Below are 12,844 nucleotides of genomic sequence, written 5' to 3'. Positions count from 1 at the left end.
TGGCAAATAAATAAAATCTTAAAAAAAGAAAAAAAAAGGACTAGAGATCACAAAGCCATTTTCTGATAGTGAATTATACCTACCCCAGGCCTAATTCACTGACTACTCTGTTGTTCTTGCATTCCGAAAACAAAATGGAGTCCAACCCAATACTGCCCTTAGCAGCCAGCTCTCCTGGAAGCAGGATCTAGCTCAAGTCACTTGCTGGCTGGGTGACCTTGGACAAGTCCTTTAACTTCCCTCACCCTCCCTGGGTGAAACAGATGACACCACTTGGTGAGAGGGCAGTGGTGAGCACTGAGCAAGACCATGCATGGAACTGGCTCAGTAGCACTTGGAACATAGAAGTTTTTGGTAAACCATGCTTTCTAGTACTCGTGTAACTATTATTTGTGTAATTAGCTGTCATCACCAGAGCACAGATGCCCACTGGTGGCAAAAGCAAAGGCCTGCTGCACAGCCTCTGGGCTCACACCTGAAGCTCTAGTGGCCCCTCTCCCCCTCCCTCCTCTTCTGCCCTCACTCATTTCACTCCTTTTAACCCACAGAACTCTAAGAGCAAACTGTAAAGGAAAAGCATTTTGCATTTTAATGAACAAAGAAAAATCGATTCAAAAAAGAGCAGTCTTTAAAAGGACAGGGCAAAGGGCTCTGGACTTTTTGTTTCAGTAAGGAATTTTAGAACTGTAAAATGGAAATCTGCTTCACAGACTTTGTCTTGCAGAAAGAAAAATGATTGCTAATATTTATCCAGTATCTACTATGTGCCAGGCTCTAAGAGTTCTATGTGAATTTACTTATATAGATCTATTTCATAATCATATAGGACCATAAATCTGAAGAAATGACATTAAAATTACTATTCTTAGAGGTGGGGAGATGGAAGGTCTTAAAAGGTTCTAACTATCGTTCTCAATGAAACTGAGGGAAGATTCTATTTAGAAAGTAAGAATCAGACTAAATACATTTTTCAACATGAAATCTATATTTTAATGCACAACATCTAACATAGTAAAGTCACCGAAATGACTGTTTTAAGACCTTGCAGACAGTGAACAATTAGATCCAAGAACTGCTGAGATTTCCCTGGGGCCTGGACCAGAGTGTTGGCAGGGGGCCAGAAGCCCAGAGCTCTGCTTAATTGGTGTAAAATGGGCATATTGCAACCACACTCATTTTCAGTGACTTCGTGGTCTAAGCATCTGTTTTGAAATACCTAACTTTCTAAAACCATGAATTCCCATTCCAGCAAAAATAGAGAGATTCTCAAGGAGCTGCCAAGCACGTATGGAGAATCCTGATGACTCTCACTATGTCTGAGAAAAGGCAGGAGAATTGTATCTTTTCCTGTGGGAATTTACACAAATCACTTTATTTCCAATCTCTAGGGTCTTTTTTCCCTTTTTTTGAAAACTGAAACACACAAGACAAATTATCCTATCTTCACAATAAATAATCAGGGAGGGTTTCTTTGCAGTCAAAATGTATTCACCCTTCCTCTACCATCTACTCATCTAAGCCCCATCCACCCACCTATCCACCTTGCAAACATTCATCAAGAGCCTACTAAGTCTTAGGCACTGCTAGTACAAACAAAAACAAATTCTGGCCTTCAGCAAGGTGAGCGTGAGGTAGCCAAATAAACAGCTTCAAAGGAAAAGAGATGCCCAAGAGGAGGGGGGAAATCATCTAACAAATGGGAGATTAAAGGAGAAAGCCAGAAAAAGCTGTGAAGTAGAGATAACTGAATCTGAGTGTAGGGAACAACGGAATTCCAGCCAACTGGAAGGGCATATGCAAAGGAGAGGAACAGGCCCCACCCTTCACATTCACATCTGTGTGGCAAAGGCTTTTCCTGGAGAGTTATGGAGAGATGAGACTGTGGAAGGTGTACAAGGCTCCATCTGGAAGGACCTTCAAGGCCATGTTAATTGTCTGGACTCCTTGCAGACAAAGTGGAAAGTCATTGTCTGCAGTGAAGCTAAGGAGTGATGTGGCCAAAGTGCCCTTTGAAGAGTTGAGTCTGGAAGCCAACTGAAAGGTGGACTGGAAGGGACAATCGCAACACACCAGGTAGATGAGGAAAGCCTGGGTGAGGTGCAGCAATCCCAGGGAGGGAGGAGAGAGAGATCAGAAGCTGGTTACACCTTGGCCAGACGTCTGGGCTTAGTCTGGCCTTAGAAACATCAATGACTGGCACCAGCATGCGGGACATTCACCTAGCTAGGGAGCTGTCTGCTCAGCCATAGAGAGAGAGAGCAGTAGGTAAGTGAGTGGAGAGCTCGTATCCCTCCCAACTGGCATGACCTAGAAGAGCAGTCTCATTTTACCATCAAGTGACATTAGCAGATTTAAGAGAAGGTACAAAACTGCTTTGTACTCAGCTAAGAAAGGGCAAGGGCCACAGGAGACAGTCCACACTGAAGAAAAAAGAACTGTGAGAATGCCAAACCCCAGATGTGGGGATGTCCTCTCTGCCCAGCCACACCAGCAGAGAGAAGCGGAGCCAGGCACAGGTGAAAGAGGCCCTGGTGGGTTGAGGCTTGAAAGCCCTCTGGAATTTACTCTAAAAACACAAAGTTGCTGAAAGCTGGGGAAGAAGTCAGTCTTTTGGAGGGACGGGGGGAGGAATGTTTTTATTTAAGTTGTACATATACTTCTTAAGGTGCACAAATCATAAGATCAATGAATGTTCACAAAGAACACACCCTTATAAATAGCACCTAGATCGAGGAGTGTGTCATTATAACCCAGAAGCCCCCAGCCCCCCACAGACCAATGCCCCAGGGGGAATCGCCTTCACTAACTTCTAACACCAAGGATTAGTCTGACTGGTTTTTGAACTTTATATCCATGGAATGACATGGTCTGTACTCTTCATGTCTGGCTTATTTTGGTCGACACTGTTTGGTTATTCATACAGTGGTATGTACCAGGAGTTTGCTATTCTTCACTGCTGAGTAATATTCCATTGTATGAACATACTTGTTTATCCATTCTGCCACCAAAGGACATTTGGGTTATTTCCAGTTTGGGGCTTTTGCAAATTGTGCTGCCTTTCTTATGGCTTCCGGAGGCCCTGTGACTCCAGCCCCAGAGCTAGGAGGAGTTGAGGAGTGAGTGGTCTGCTCTAAGACATTGCTTCTACCACCACACTTTCTGTGTAGTTATCGGCAGAGCCCTAGTGGTTCATGTGGTACCTTTGTGGGACTATAAAAAGGTACCCCTTCCTCAAGTAAATTGTTTGTTACTATATTATTGTACAACATGGGCAACTCCTGCCCTGGGGAGCTTTCCAGAGCTCTGTGGATAGTGGCCTGGCCCTCTCTGAAAACCTACCGATGCCACATGTCACAATCTGTCACACAGGCATGCACACACACATAATATACACCCCCCAGGTGAGGGGGGCAGATAAAGTCTAAATCACAAGGAGGGAGGGAACTGGACCTCTGAGGCAAGTGACAGAGGAGTGATCATGTGTACTCTCCAGAACAGGTACATAACATGCACGCCATGTGGCTTTATCCGGGGAGGTGACTCTCTACTGCTGTACAGGTATTCCGTGAGTGGCCCAGGGTCTCCCCGTAGGCTACACATGCCCTCATATAAGCGAGCATTTGTATGATGTGAGGCATGCCCTTTTACGTGTAAGGCCCTTGAACAGCGCACAACCTGAACACCCATACAAGATGGCTCTGTTACTAGGTTCTAGAAAAACAGAAAATAATGACCAGCCTCTGACTTTAAGGGAATTCACAGTTTAAGATGGGAGACAGACAAGAAGATCGATTACTTAGATAATGTGACAATAAAAGTCTACCCAAAATATTATGGGGATCTGAAACAGAATATTAGCTGGAGAACAGAAAGAAGTGAGTGGATTTAACAGCTTAAGAAATAGAACCCGTAAGGGTTGGTGATGTTCACTAGAGGACTAAAGGTTTGAAAGGGGAGGCCAAGTTTCTGGTTTAGAAACCAGAGCTGATGGTAGCACCAGTCTCTGAGCTAGGACAACCACCTGGACAATGAGCATCAAGAAAGAAGCCTTGGTGGGGATGGAGAAGGGCACTTATCAGGAGGTAAGGACAGGTCTGGGGAGGCTGTTTCAGAAGACGGCCGTTTCGGTGCAAAGGAAAAAGCAGCTGGAGCTGGCTTCCACCCCCAGATCTGGCACTTAGTTCCATGTGATCTGGGCAAGCACTTTACCTCTCCGAGCTTCAGTTTCCTACTGGGTAACAAGCCTTTCTCTGTCTACTTGACAGGGCTGCTCTGAAGATCACAGGTGAAACTGCATGTGAGATCATTCTCATCTGTAACGCACAACACACTGGCCAATTATTAGAATTACTAAGAAGTTCAGGACTCAGAATCAGTTAGACAAAAAAGGCTTTAATCAAGTCAAGAGACAAGACCAGGGCAAAGTCCAGACTGGCTTAGTGGAAAAGGTACCAAACTGAATGTAGAAATGTAGGTATCTCATGCTCACTCCAAGTGACTCCTCTTTAAATGACTATTTGATAGCAATGCTTGAAAAGTTAAAGAATCTTCCTTTTTAAAAAAGAAAAGCATGAAGAGAGAAAAACTTAAGTGATTAGACTTAATGTTTGAAACGTGTGCCTGCAGCCAGGCCTGGGAGCAGTACCTGAACCTCAGGAAGCTGACTGCTTCCCAACCAGCCAGCATCAGGTTCAAGCTGGATGGCCCCGGGGAACTTAAAGGCAACAAATTCTTCCTTACCTCTGGAACTTAGCAAGACTATTCTCTCTGCGAGGAACAAATACCACTCCCAGTCTGGTTCACTTATGCCTCCTACAATTCTCAGCTGAAAAAACCCCTTCGCAGAAGGACCTCCCTGCCCACCCAACCCCAGAGACCCTGGTGTTCACTCACAGCCACGTCCCAGAGTATAACGAATGACTGACGTGCCTGCTTTCGTCTTGAATCACCTCAACTGTAAGGTCCGTGGGGCAGGAGCCTGCCTGTCGGACACACACATAGGCCCCAAGAAGCATCTGTTGAATGAACATAGGAAGTCACCTAGCTCTGGGTCTGTCCCCTCCATCCTACACCGGTGATAAATTCTGCCACTGGTCTAAGGGCGGCGCGGGAGAGCGTCTGGCACAAGGCTGAGCACACGGAAGGCACTCAGTAAACAGCAGTGCTTTTCCTCTGAAGTGTAAGATGTGGGCCCAGGTGAAATGTTCCCCAGTGGAGTTCACAAATAACTATCATATAAAGTTGCATAACACAGTATATTATTCAGTCAGAAAAAGGAATGAAACTTTGACACAGGCTACAACATGGATGGACCTTGACAATGTTCTGCTAAGTGAAGTAAGTCAGACACAAAAGGACAAATACTTCACAATTCTGCTTCCATGAGGCGCCTGGAATATGCCACTTGAGAGAGACAAAGCAGAATGGAGATGACCAGGGGCCAGGGGTACGGGGAGCTATTATTTAGTGCGTACAGTGTCTTTTAGGATGATGAAAAAGCTTGGAGTATAGATGGCAGCGATGATTGCAGTAACAATGTGAATGTACTTAATGCAACTGAATTATGCACTTAGGAAAGATTAAAATGATAAATACTATGTATTTTTTACACTCATACAAAAACGGGGGGAAAATCGTCTAACTATTCACATTTCGCTAACTAGCGTTTGAAGAATGGTTCCCTTGCTACACACAGTGACACATGCAGAGACCGAACCTCAGGACAGGGCGCTGCCAGGAGGGCAAAGTCCCCTCACAGAGCGCAGTCTAACCTGCCAGGTGCCACATTCGCCCTCCCAAGCACGCCGTCACCCCCACCGCCAGGAGGCCGAAAAACACACAACAGCGAGCAGCTTCCAAAGAGCCGCGCTCCTGAGATACTTGGGGTTTTAAGCACTCATGTGTCCCACAAACATTCCAGTTATAAAGCTGGCCGGCACAGGTGAGCAAGACATTTCTGTGTTGATGTCTGTATGGATGCATGAGCCGAGAAATACCAAGTGGATAAGCCCTTAAGCAGAATCCGGACCAGAGGTCTCGGTTTCTTTTCTTTTTGTTTCCCCTCAACAATTTAGGATGAAAATTTTCAAACAGGGCGCCTGGGTGGCTCAGATGGTTAAGCGTCTGCCTTCGGCTCAGGTCATGATCCCAGGGTCCTGGGATCGAGTCCCACATCCGGCTCCCGGCTCGGCGGGGAGCCTGCTTCTCCCTCTGACCCTCTCCCCTCTCATGCTGTTTCTCTCTCGCTCACTCTCTAAAAAATAAATAAAATCTTTTTAAAAAAAAGAAAAATTTCAAACATATACAGAAGTCGAAAGAGTGATTCATTCACACCCCATAAACCCACCGCTGGGGAAGTTCCTCTGCGTGGCGGGAGTTGGAGGTCACCACACACTCTCCTCGTGTTCTTCCCATCTTCCACCATCACCTTGACAGAAAGCACTGGTCCTGGGACCATCACAGGTATTGCCCTGTCTCTCTAAGCGAATCTGTACCACAGCACCTCTGGGCAAACTGTGCTCCTGCCTGAACAGTCTGGAAAGCATGAAACTTTCCCTCAGTCTCATAAAGAATTAAAGTATTTTCTCAGCTTGAGACCTTGTATTTTAGGTTTTAGTTTGAAGACAGTTGATTTCATGGCCAAATTATGAACTTATGAAAGAATTTTTCATGAGAATACTCACCAAAGATTGCAGCTAGAAATGGGCTACTCTGACACACTACTATATCATTTTAATAAGTTCTTTCATCAAGAATTTTCTAAATATGACCCTAAGGCCTCATGAATGTGGATTTTAAAAAAGAGGGTATCAAGCAAAGTAAATCTAACTTTGGAAATTCATTTGGCATCATCAATCAATTTAAATATACTTTAAAAGAAACTAGACACCAGAATTTCAAAACTATTTCACAACTCACAAAACAAAAACACCTCACTTTCAAACCTGGAACTGAGACAACTACTTAGAATAGGTGGCTCATGTAAAAATGTGAGAGCAATATTTGAAGTATCCCTTAATTTGGCCCTCTCAAACCCAATTCCAATCCTGGAAAGTGCGATCAGATGTTCATGAACTTTCATTCTAATATCTGTTAGTGCTTCATGAACCCACACTGGATGCTAAACACACATCAAGCACCAACCACAGAATCAACCAAACCCATGTCTCTTGAGACCCACACTAATGACAAACACCGGCATTTTTTAAAACAGTATTTCTTGGACCTAAAATTCCAGTTATTATTAAAATCATATCCTTACTATAATTAACTAGCAAAGTTGAAACTAAGTCAGGCAGACAGGGCAGGGCAGGCCTCCAGCCAGATGCCAAATGTCAGAATCACCAACTACCATGCTGATGTACCTTTCCAGTACTGTCCAGGCTGGGAAACCACACAACAGTGGCTCCCCCTCATAATGAAGGTCTTTGAGGAAATCAGTTATTACAGCCCTCTGGGGATCCAGGAAAATTCTCCAATAAATAGTGCAATCACAAGGTTGTAGTGGGTTTAGAAGTGCCATATGCCAATACTTTGCTGGGTATTATGAGGTCTCAGCCAAGTAGAACAGGGTCTCACCTCTAAATAAGCTTACAATCTAGAGGAAAAACAAACCATCACATTCTTTTATTAGCTCTGCACCTGATATCTGTGGGATATATATGTATGCATTATGAACAAAGGCATAAAAAATGGAGCCACAGAAGTCTGTACTCTAGATGACCACACAGAATGATCAGGTTATAGACAGATTTATTATCCATTATTTGCAGCATTCCTAACAGCAAGCAACTATACAGGATGGGTCTCCGTATCTTCAACTCCATACCCCAGTAAGGGTTTTCAGTCTTTAAGAAAGCGCTGCTTCCTTTCCCTCCAAATTTCAGACATACGCCAGCTAAGGAATCAGAACACCCATCCCATTTGAGAGTCCTGCTATGGACAGAGGTAATACTGTGACTGTCCAAAGAATCCCAGTCCATGTGCCTATTTGGAGAAAATCTACCAGAGAAAGGATTGTTTCACCAAAACTGGAAAGGCTAAAAGGCTATGATTTGATGAAGGAAGTGTGAAGCTATTCTTAGAGTCTGGAACTTCCTGTGAAAAGGCTCAAACATAGAAGAGAAAAATGAATAGGCAGATAATGTTGGGGAGGGAGCAGGTAAACTGTCTGGGTACATTTAATGAGAACATAGGAGACTTCTGAGGTAGGGATGATGTTAATTAGGAATGAAACCTGCTGGTTCTTAGAATTCCTAATCAGGAAAACTGCTTGGAGGCAGGGAGGCCAATACTCCAGAGGCCCACTCCATTCAAGAGCCAACTTACATTCATAAAATCTTTACCATCCTTGCTAATTTAGAGGTTATAGAATCTACGTTACACCCCAATAGAGCAATGCTGGTTAACAATAAATATAAACCACTGCTACAAACCATGAGATTTTTCACTTGTCCTCCAGAAAAATTCCTATGAATGTCAAAGATTAGCACATGGGCAAAAAGTATTTCATTAACTTAAGAAACCATTTGTTACAATTAGGTTGACATGGTCTAGATGGTAAGCAATATAAGGTTTTCATATAGTGAACAGTAAACATTAAGTAATGTCAATTCTAATTTTAGTATCACAACCATTATCTTTATTTCCAACACTACCTTGTTTGAATACTTCAAAAATGAAATTATAGATCAAATAACATTAGCTTTAAAAATACTGAGAGAACAGCTGACTTAGAGAGAAACTGGTGGCCCAAACACCAGGAGCCATTCACAGGTGCTCTGTGTATAAAGCCCTGGTTCATACAGCATCACCCACGCAACATATAATGGGAATGGTGACCCCCGGACTTGTGCCATAGAGGCCCAGTTCTCTCCAGAGAAATTACTAAGCAATAGGCTTTTGTAAAAAGGAAGGAAATTCAGAGAATTTTTTGAGCTGGAAGTCCGTCACTTTAGGGATTATCAAGCCCAACCCCTTCATTCGGCTGATCAGGATATTGTGCTCCTTTTTAAAGCAGATTTACAGTCAAGACAAAGTAAAAGCACTGAGTAATCTTCTCTATTTCTTCAAGTCATTTTTTTTAAAAGTCAGTAGGGAACACTGTTTACAAGTTTCACATTACAACCATGAAATGAAATATAAAAGCAACTTTTCAAAAACTGTGTTGGTCTGGTTTATCTAATACAAAGCAGAACACCCCCGCCCCCTCCAAAAGCTTTCCCAAATCCTTCCTATGTTTATGGTGAATTTATCAGCTTCAACACCCCCCCTCCCCCGCCATCCCCACCCCAACAGAGTGGGATTTAGAAGCCTAGGGCTGGCTATTTACAACACAGCATTTAAAATAACAAGGCATCTTATTGTAAAAACATTCCCCTCCCACCAAAGGAAAGTCCCTCCCATCAACCCTGTGATTTGCTAAGGAAAGAAATATGTACAGTTCCAATTTACACTTAGGTCAAAACTATTTCCACCTAGAAGGAGAGACTAGTAGAATCCTTTCCAGTTCTAAAATTCCATGATTCTAGTAATTCAACTTAATACTTTTGCATGAGGTCTTCTGTTCAGATGCCATTTTCAATTGCTTTACATTTTGAGATTTATTAAATGTTTAGCAATTTTAATTTCAAAGGAATGCTGGTGTACTCATTAAACAGTGTTCTATATACCTGGATAATGAGACCAAATTTTATGAGAGGCTGAATAACACAGTGTCTTGTTAATTATAATTTAAAACAGACTTTCTTAAACAGTCTCTGCATTCTTATTTTGGAAGATTGTTCTGTTACTACCTTATTACGAAAAGAAAGAGTAAAAATAGGAAATAGTAAAAGCTAAAGGAAAAAGTAAAAGATACAAGTCAGCTTAGTCTCTTGATTTAGCACTCAAAAATGGTGATCCATATGGAGGGATTTATCCTGAGATTCAACTAACTATATGGAGCAAGATCTACTTAGTACAAATTTCCTAAAAATAAGTCACGAGTTGCTTTCTCCATTATTAAAGGGAGGCTCCTCATCTACTAATTTAAACAGAACACCTGTAAAAAGACAATACACATTTTGTGACTTTCCACTCAAATTTCAGTATATTTAAGTTTCTTAGTAAAATGTGGGCCAACTTTCCTTTAAAAATGTAACATATTTGCCGAATACTTTGGGAAGAGAGCTGTTTGGCCACTGGATTTTTATCTGCCAAATGTATAGTCCCTGGTTTAAGAGTACTGTTAAACAATTTTTTAAAAGTCTAGATTACTATTAAGAGCACGCTCACTTATATCCTCCGTACGTGTGAAAATGTAAAAGTTCTTGTTTAAGATTTTGTCATAATAAAACTACAAATAAAGTATACTTTCACGGTTATGATTGCAAGGAAAAAAAAAAAAACAACTTCTCATTCGAAGGGCTCAGAACATACAGCCAGCCAGCAGCCTAGGACACCCGGGCCCCGGTGCCGTCAGGTGAGTTTCACCTTCGTCTGGGAGGGGTCTACCTTCCCCGCCTTCCCCTGGGGTACCGGGGACTCGGGATCAAAGGACGCCAGGTTTGCTGCAGGCTTGCACTCCCGCCCAACCCCGCGAGCCAGACTTCACCCCGAGAGAGATGCTCTTCCTGAAGTTCCGAAGGCAGGCTTGCGGAGAGGTGACTGGCAAAACGCGAATAAACTCAGAATCCGCATCGCCGGAGTCCGGCAGGGGAACTAACTGCACGTGAGGTTGCATCAGAAAAGACAAGCTCCAGAAAGTCGGCTAAACTAGGACGCAGGAAAGGCGTATTATGCAACGGCCGCCGCTCTCACGGCCGCGAAGGCGTCCCTGAAGCTCGGGCTGCGACCCGCGAGGACCGGGAGGCAAACTTGGAGAGGTCGGAGCGAGCGCCGGCCCGGCACCACCGGGGGCTCTGCGGGCTGCACTGTCCGTGGCAGGCGGGTCGGGCGACGACCGCACGGCCAGCGGGGGCACGACACCGCGGCCTGTGGGGGGACGACCGCACCGCCCGGGGCGGACGACGGCGCGGCCTCTGTGGACCGCGGTGCAGCGGGCGCGGGATCCCGACGCTGTCGGGCCCCCCAGCCGGCACGGCGCCCGGCCGGGTCTCGGGGTAAAAGCCCAGCTCCCCAGGACCGTGGAGACGGGGTACCCCTGGCGCGGACGGCCTCTCGGGACGCCCCGCTCGCCGCCCCGGGCCGGGCCGCTCCAGCCCCGCCGGGAGCCCGGCCGCGGCCGCCCGGCGCACAACAAAGCGGCGCAGCCCCGCCGGCCGGGCGCTCGCTCCCAACTTCCCCGGCTCGGCTGACTCCGGACGGCCCGCGACGACGCGCCGCCAGCGGAGGCGGCTCCGGGCCCGGGCCGGGCGGGGGCCGTGGGGGCAGGGCGCAGGGCTCCGCTCGGGACAAACTTCCTCGGCCGCCCCGCTCCCCGCCCCTCGGCCGGGCCGCCCCGCCGAGTCGGGCGCCCCTCCCGGAGCCGCGGCCCGCAGCGGCCCGAGGGTGGGCGCGGGGCGCCCCGGGGCCCCGCCGGCCCGCGGAAACTTCCAGCCGCCCCGCCTTGGCCCCTGGCCACACGCCCCCCGCCCCTGCCCCTTCACCTCCTGGGGCGCGGTCTACACCCTCCGGGGCGTCCTCGTCCGTGGCTCCGGGGCCTCGCGCGCCGGGGGACCGGGCGCCAGTGGCTGGAGCGGCTGCTGGCCCCACGGGTACGGGGGAGCCCCGGGCGGCGGCGGCGCGGGCGGCGGCTGCTCCATCTTCCCGGGGCGCTCACGCCGAGGTTCCAGCGCGCAGACCCAAGTGGGACATTCGCTACATTGTTGGCATTCCACGGGCGTCACGTGACCCCGCCTCCCGCGTCACTCTCGGCCGCATACCAGCCCGGGCGGGGCGCCTGCGGCCCTGGCTGCTCGGCGGCCGGCCCGCTCCGCCCCGCCGCCGCTTCCTGCCTCCCGGTCGCGGCCAACAGCGCCCGTCGCCACCTGCCCGCGGCCTCCCCGCCGACTCTTGCGGACCTTTTTGCCACTTTGTCATCCACCCCCAGCTCCAGTATTGCCGCTTCGACTGCACTGGTATAAAAGTTGGTAACTGTCGTTAAAGCCACTGTTTTCTTAAGCGTCTCACACCAGCCCTGGCGAAGAAAGTAAGTTAACAGGCCTGAAGGAGCCACCAAGTTACCAAATAGGTGTCAGCTGTTAAAAGTAGGGGATAGAAGAGGACAGCTTAGTCCATGGAATCAAGTAATAAACGACGTTCAAATGTATATCCAAAATTAGTTTTAATTTAATCAAACCCCAGTGCTGTGGAAATTTTGTTTATGAGATGTTTCATGATGTGCAGAACTAGATAGAAATGTATACCAACAAGTGAGTCTGAGTTTTGCATTTCCATTTGTGGTCTGTGGGTGTGGTACACGGGCATGTGCAGGGATTGTGCAGAGATGTGAGTTGAACTAATAGCCTGGAAGCAATCCTTAATCTACTTCTGGACTCTCCTGACATACTTCCTACCACCTACAGTCTGTGGCAGGTGATGGTGAGGGCTAATATTGTTTTAAAAGCCAGTCCGATTTCCTTTTTAACTAATAAGTTCTTGTGAAGTTCTTAAATTTTAATGTGAAAAGAAATGGTAATGAAGGTAATTATCTCTGGACTTTTTAACAACCTTACAAGTCCCTGGTCTGCCATCCTGTCCACTTTCATCTAATTCCCACCCAGGCTTTCAGCCCTGCCTCCGTCTTAGCTCTCACAAGGAATGAATCTTCCTAGATCACTCTCCTGTTTTCTCTACTCTTTGAGCTCTGGTAATTAAACCAATGATTGTGCGGCTTAGAGTTCAATTTCATTTTTCAATCTTA

At 46.5% G+C, this 12,844-nt stretch overlaps 1 protein-coding gene across 2 annotated transcripts in view; it reads right to left on the bottom strand.

The window, feature by feature from the left end:
• The window catches only part of LATS2 (large tumor suppressor kinase 2), a 75,825-nt gene extending 64,047 nt beyond the window's left edge, over window positions 1-11,778 (bottom strand). The window contains exon 1 of one of the 2 annotated variants that reach the window (XM_045869165.3): window positions 11,589-11,778. The gene's annotated coding sequence lies outside the window, so the exon portion shown is untranslated. Of the gene's footprint in view, window positions 1-10,594; window positions 10,746-11,588 lie in introns of those variants that run through there. The other variant, XM_064586301.1, reaches the window with a different exon arrangement.
• Window positions 11,779-12,844: the final 1,066 nt, after the last annotated feature.

Source organism: Mirounga angustirostris, unplaced genomic scaffold (genome assembly GCF_029215605.1).
Source record: "Mirounga angustirostris isolate CCGP_5_RB_7025 unplaced genomic scaffold, mMirAng1.0.hap1 SCAF_3, whole genome shotgun sequence".
In the NCBI taxonomy this organism is placed as follows: Eukaryota; Metazoa; Chordata; class Mammalia; order Carnivora; family Phocidae; genus Mirounga; species Mirounga angustirostris.
The sequence above is the reverse complement of the archived record's forward strand: the minus strand, read 5'-3'. Positions and strand labels throughout refer to the sequence as shown.